Raw genomic sequence first — 6,093 nt, forward strand, 5'->3', positions numbered from 1 at the left:
TGAGAGAAGGATAGCAGCAAGACTGAAAGAGAAGATTTACAAGCTGTTAATGAGACCTGTTATAATATATGGGTTGGAGACTGGCACAGACAAAAAGAACGCTGAGCTGAAGAAATGAAGATTTTGATTAGATGTAACCAGGATGGACGAGATTAGAAATGAAAGCTCAGGTTTAGAGATAAAGTTAGTTGTTATAAGGTTTAATTGGACAAAAGATTTTGAACACGGAACTGCCAGACAGGAGGAAACAAGGTGTAGGAGAGTCATGACTGAAATGCAGGAAGACAGAGGGTTGTGTGACAGAAGAGAATGCTAGGGATAGGGTGAGATGGTTCCACCTTTGCAACCCCTAAAGCAGGCGTGTCCAACTCCAGGCCTCGAGGGCCAGTGTCCTGCTGGCTTTAGATGTGTCCTTGAGTCAACACAGCTGATTTAAATGGCTAAATTACCTCCTCAACATGTCTTGAAGTTCTCCAGAGGCCTGGTGGCACTTCATTTGATTCAGGTGTGTTGGTCTATGACCTGCTGGACACCGGCCCTCGTGGCCTGGAGTTGCCCACCCCTGCCCCAAAGGGAGAAGCTGAAAGAAGAGGAACCTGTAATGTTTAATTTTGATCAACAGGTGGCAGCAGACAGATTAAGAAGAGCTGATGTTGAGGCTGATTGCAGGGAAAGAAACTGACATGAGACCCACATTCAGGGAAGCACCAGGAAGGTGGTCTTTGAATTGAGGAATCAGCTTATTTACAACAAACAAACAAAAAAAAAGTTCTTGAAAACTTAATAGCACTATATCTTTTTTGAATGTCTCTATACCAAAATAAAAGTGTAATTTCAGTGTGTGGTCAAGCAGACTTATTATGAGCCTGCTATTAGCTGACTTTCTCCTTGGTGTAGTCCTGGTCACTGGGCGTTGCTGCAGTCTGACTCTCAAAGCGGAGCCAATGAGAACCCAAATGAGAATCGATAACTTATCCTGATCATGGAATTGGAAACCTTAAATTCTTAAGATTCGTATCAATCTCCATCTGTGCTCATATGTGCCCTTTTCCATGATGGTCATGGAACAAGTGATAAAAGTAAGGTGCTTAGTGATTTCCTCTTTTACTGGTTTTGAAGCTCCTAATTTTGATTTTTGCTCTTTTTTTAGACTTAGTATTTGAACACAACATATGTAAATAAGTGAATGGAGCTGATCAGCGATTGGTAAGGCAAGCTGGTAATAATAATTATGATGCTAGTTTAGATGAACGAATAGGGTTAAGGCAAGACATATTAAACAGCTGACTCCCTAAAGTGTCTTTAAGTACAATTGAACACTAGTCAATTAAGAGATGGATCCGACTGAGAAAGCACATTTACTGAATGTATCGATTGAGAATTAAAACCAGTAATTTAGACCATTTACGCACCAGGAAAGTGTTTACTGAGGTCACAAATGAAGTGATAAGTGTTTCAGTGTGCTTCAATAAAAGCAGATGTGTTTTTGAACCAGCAGATTTCCCCTCTGATGGCCATTAGAGAGAATGCAGTTTATTGAACTTCCATGTTGGCTTCCTTTTCAGATTTGGACACGTCACCCATCTTTTATGTACAATTCATTTTCCTGGTCATGTGACCTCTGTTGCTTGTCTGGAAAGTGAAAAATGTCATTCAGTTTTTACCAATTACATGTAACAATAAGGCTTTTTTTGTCTATTATAAATGCTGATTAGGGAAAAATCACTCACAAATTTTGAATATAATTGTAAGAATTAGATGATTTTCTTCTAAAATAGCCCAAATATATTTTTGGCGTGTCACCTAGAATTTTTTTTTTTCTGGTATTTTGTATGATTTTACATGTGGTTTGAAAGTTGCATTGTCTTACTCCATTTCTGCTTGTTGTAACAGGAAGCAGAGGGAGTCCTGGTGGTCTCAGCCTTACCAGCCACACATCTGCATACAGACCTGTGAGCATGCTCAGGTTTTCTGGCAATGATTAAAAGAAAAGATTAATAATTAAAGACACTGCTGTGTAGCTTCACAGATGAGTTTTCTTTGTGGTCTGCCCCACGATGATTGAAGTGAGCACTGTAGAGTAAGATAAGAAGAGACAACATTAAGCAGAAGTTTATAGCAGATCTGGCTTTAATAAACTGTTTTTCACCCACAGAGGAAGACTTGGTAGCTATTGATGACAAATGTGTGGAAGCAGATTAACCTGTAGTTCCATTTATTTTTATTCATCGTTTACATGCATCTGTCCTTGTGTCTCTTTGTAGTTCCTGTTCCTATTTTATCCGAGTCCTTCAGGTTTTCCTTCACAGCGATTGATTCTTATATAGCGCTTTTCTACTCTAACTGAGCACTTGAAGCATTTTACACAATTTGCACGCAAGTGCTTTCTATCACACACATACACATTCAGTGGATGCATTGGTGGTTGGTATCTTGCCCAAGGATATGTGGCACATAGACTTGAGCAGACAGGGATCGAACCACCAACCTTCCGATTAGTAGGTGCCCCGCTCCTGAGCCACAGCCACTCACTGGTCCATTATCCTGGCTAGGGCCTACCAGGGGCAAATTGCCCTGGACAACATAGCTCCTGGAATGCAGGAACCTCTCCACTGTGATAATGCTGGGATTCACAGAGGGATAAAGAAAGCTAAGTGCAGTTTTACTCAAAAGACTGGTGGTTTTATGTTGTGTTATTTTTTATCTGACCTTTGTTCATTTGTGTGTGTACTGGGCGTGTGCTTGCTTGATTATGAATGTTTGATTTTCTCAGGTCTCTGGAAAAGGGACCCGAGTAAGACTAGCTGAATAAATAATTAGGTGGTCCCAATGAGACTCAGTAATAATGAGTTCCACGGCCTCATGTGATTGCCTTAAGTGATCAGAGGACGAAAAACAAATGGTGGCTGGACTGATCATCTGTGCTGCATATTAAAACATATTCAAAGAAATAAAGCTGCTTCGTACTTTCCTGGATGAGAACAGAAAACATTTTGTCTTCATTATTCTGAGGACGGCTTCTGATGAGCACTGATTTCATCATCTCCACCTCCTGAACACAAACACATCTTTAATTAAACAACAACAACAACAAACGCTGAATGTTCAGGAACCTGGTTTTATGTTCTTAGTAGAGCTTTCCATCTAATGAACACTCATCAAACCAAAGTCTTGATATTCTATTTAAAAGACAAAAACAAGGAGAGCTGGATACATTTTGTGACAATTTTTAATTCTTCCTTACACTTGAGTATATTCAAGTTTTCTACTCTACAGACCTTAGGGCCATGAGAAGACATCATTGGTTCTCGAGCAGGTCCCAGAAGTCCTGGATGTTCTGCCTCATATAATATGGTTCTCCTTATCCTTGAATGCCTTACAGCAACTCTTGAAGTTTTAAAGTCCCTTGAGTGAATATAAAGGGTCACCTGGGTTGGTCCACTGGCCTGTACTGAGTGTTACCTACCAATAAGTGAGGAGGTTCCTTTAAAGAACTCTGTCCTCAAAAAGGTTTTAGTTAGGCACCAGAGGCAATTCCCAGTTTCCACTGTTTTGGGGTTTCTGGCAGCTTTTGCAATCAGAATTATGATCTTAATGCATTGTGGAGTGTGACTGTACAAAGTGTACAGGATGAGTATTACTGTATGAAAACTAAGGTGCTGTTAAAACCCAGGGACAGTTGCTCCCTCACCTGGACACCCCACCCTACCCAATGGGCAAGCGGGCGGGCAAGCGGGCAGCCACGCGCCAACAAGGTGCAAACCAGACATCCCAGCATTGGGCAACCCACCCGACACAGCGAGGCAGCCAAAGGGACTTTTCGAGAGGAAAACAAAACAAAGTGTTTTAGGTCATCGCCCATTAAGATCAGCCTTCCTTTGAGTCAGCATTTTGGATTGCCAGTCCCTGTCAATAAGAAAATTTGAAACAGCAGGTGGGTGTCTTTATTCTTAGCCAGACCTTTGTGCCTAAGATCACTATATTAAGAATATCTATTTTTACTGACATCACACCCCCAAGGATTAACTCCGACTTCATTATTTGAAACCTGAAATTCATATTTAATGTGAGCATCAGTCAGTGATGCATACACTCCCCAGCCACGTCACTGGGCACAACTTTGTGTGGCTGTGTATGTGTCTGTGCCATAATCCTAATCTTGTGTTTCAGGGCCAGAGTCTGTTACTGGGCTTCCATCCTCTGTTTCCGTGCATCTGGAAGTAATGATTGCTCTTATTCATATCGCTTGTCATCTGCTGCCTGATTGTTGAACTGATCCGTTAGTGAAAGTCTGCCTCCGAATGCACTGCATTTTACCTCTTCTGTTTGCTCTTTGTCTTTTGTACTTACGCATCTCTCTTCTGTGCAGAAACTCTGGTGAGAAAGTTGGAGAGATTGTTTGAGAGAGTGAAAATGTGAATCTGCCCGATTGCCTGGGTTTGGTCCTCACTGCATGAAAGCCTTCAGCCTTGATTCCTTGGATTCATTTATTGTAAACCTGTGAACTTTAATCTCAGAATCCTGCATTTAAGTCTATCCAAGTCCACTGGTTTTGACAGATTCAGCTAAAGAAATGGGGAAAAAATGTGTTTTTGTGACAGGCTACCAACAACAAAGTGTCTAAACGTACAATTTAAAATTGGTTCTTTGCTGAGATGTCTTTTATGTGTAGACACAAAACTTGTATATCCATTGAGTTAATTGCCCTTTTTATAATAGAATGATTTATAGGTCAGTGTTACGTAGCTTACCAAGGAAGACATTCCTCAGAAAATGGTCAGGTACAAGGACTGGTCTGAAAAAGAGAGAAGAAAATATTTGAAGGTTATTGCTCAAGACCTCAAGAAATTGCAAGAAACTCAAGTTCCTTGTATGCAAAATAAAAAGAAATAATGGGTGGGTCAAGACTTTTGCATGGTACTGTATGGGAAAGATGCCTTTTTGCAAGCTGGAGTTAAAAATCAGCAACAAACTGGGTCACAGCTGCTGGTCAGCTGATCTAAACTACATTAAAAATTGACATTTCTGAAGTCTTTCCAGAGACAGACAGGAGGTGTGTTCACTGCTCCCCCATCATCTTCCCCCGAGTGTTGGATGCCGTCAGTGCTCAGCTGATCCATCATCACTGTAGACAGCAAGACCTCTAATTAAAATTCACCTTATCACCTCCAGACCCAACACGAGAAGAGATTCTAGGCAGTCATTAGTGTTGGTAGAGAACAAAACGGTTCTCAGAAAAGCATCACAGACTATAAACAGTGCAGGAAAAACTAAAGGGAGCAAATTAAATTAAGAAAAATAATAGATTACAACGCTGTAATGGTGCAAATTGAAAACCATGAAGCTTTCTTAACCATTTACCTGCATTAGGACATCTGTTTTTCAGTACTTAAGTTTTGTCAAATTGCACAAAGGAATTTTTGAACCACTAGTGATAACTCTGTCATCTGTTCTTGCACCTGTTCCAGGCACAGTGACACAGTGACAACTTTTAAAATGCATGGTTGCAGGTGATCAACTTCAGCTATTGCGAAGCATTCCCACTTTTTAATGCCAACACACTAATACACCAGCGATCACATAGTAACACCTCAGCAGTCTGTTAGCAAAAACAAGCAAGCCACAGCAACCAGTGGCTGAGTGTTTGTGGTGGTTTCATATCTCCACTAAATGAAAGCTGCAACCAACCCATAAATGTATGGGCCCTTGTACCCACAACACAATACTGAGCGTGTATCAGCGCCATTTTACTCAATATGAACCCCCCTGTGTAGCAACACCAAAACAGTAAAGTTTAAGTACTGAATTGAACCTGAATAAAATTGTTAATAATAAAATGCCTTCACTGATCAATTATTTTGATTGAACTGAATCCAGATGCTGAACAGCAGCAGAGGATTCCTGTAGTTTTCTGTCACCCTCTGGGCCCCTGTTGCACAGCTGAACCTTGTTCAATCACTTAACACTGCAAGAAATGTTCCCCCAACGTTCAAAACACTTCAAGGCTTTAATGTGAAAGTGGCCTCTTGTGGTATAAAACTGCAAACTGTATATAAAAAGATGGAGGAGAGGTGACTCTTACCCTAGGCATTA

Source organism: Perissodus microlepis, chromosome 7 (assembly GCF_051167445.1).
Source record: "Perissodus microlepis isolate ML-2025 ecotype Zambia chromosome 7, ASM5116744v1, whole genome shotgun sequence".
NCBI classification, from domain to species: domain Eukaryota; kingdom Metazoa; phylum Chordata; class Actinopteri; order Cichliformes; family Cichlidae; genus Perissodus; species Perissodus microlepis.